We start from the raw sequence: 1,052 nt of genomic DNA, 5'->3' as shown, positions 1-1,052 counted from the left end.
AGTACTCTGACAGTAGTCAGAGCTGTACCTTCCATTTCCCCCACAAAAATGGATGAAGATTTCTAAGACGTGTCCACATAAATATTTAAAAGTACTGTATCTTAAATATGTATGCGTATTATTTGTCAGAACACATAATAGATGAAATTCAGCAACTTTGGAAGGTTGTTTGGTGAGTTCAATGACATATTAAATTTGATGCTACACAATATTTATAACTGAATCTGGTATATTCTTACATGTAACGTACTGTTCTATGTATGTTCTTTGTAAGTAAAACAATTATAATTCATAGAAATGAATTATTCTTAGTAACTCCTGTATGAGAGATGTCTGGGATGGTCTGGAGGGCATTATCAATGAAGAGAAAATCACATCAACTTGTGAGCAGTCATGCGTGCTGTGGTCTGGTGTGTTCAGTGGTCCTCTGCCATTCTTAACTGCAAGTACTGTTAGGAAAAAGATGAACTGAGTGTGGGGGGATATGCTCTGTGGTGGTGTGGGAGAGGAGGGGCAAGGCGGGGAGAGCAAGAGTGGGAGAGCAAAGAGCAGAAACTCAAGAGGCAGAGAGAGAGAGAGAGAGAGGAGAGAGAGAGAGAGAGAGAGAGAGAGAGAGAGAGAGAGAGAGAGAGAGAGAGAGAGAGAAAGGAGGGGGCAAACAGCCCCCTTAATTGTGTCAGATAACTGGAGAAGAGCACACCTGACTATTGCCAGGTAACTGTCCGGTGGGGTTTACAGAATCCCAACAAGTACCACTTTTTAGGGGAATTTCCCCTAGTTATTTGATTGAATGATAAAGACAACATGAAGCCAATCACTGGGAAAAGATATGGAGGCAGGATGGCTGAGAAGGGGAGAAAAGCAGGGTCAGGCAAGATGGAGGGGGAGGAAGATGGAGGAAGAATGTGGAGCAAAACTACATGTCCCGGAGGAGCTGCAAGTAGCTAGGGATTTCACAGCTGGACAATATATGGGTGAAGAGATAAATTTGTCTGATCTACAGCTTGTAATTATGCATTTTTGAGTTGTCTGTTCTTTGCACAGGCGTTTTA

Source organism: Micromys minutus (assembly GCF_963924665.1).
Source record: "Micromys minutus genome assembly, chromosome: 6".
Lineage (NCBI taxonomy): Eukaryota > Metazoa > Chordata > Mammalia > Rodentia > Muridae > Micromys > Micromys minutus.
This window is presented reverse-complemented; position numbering follows the sequence as displayed.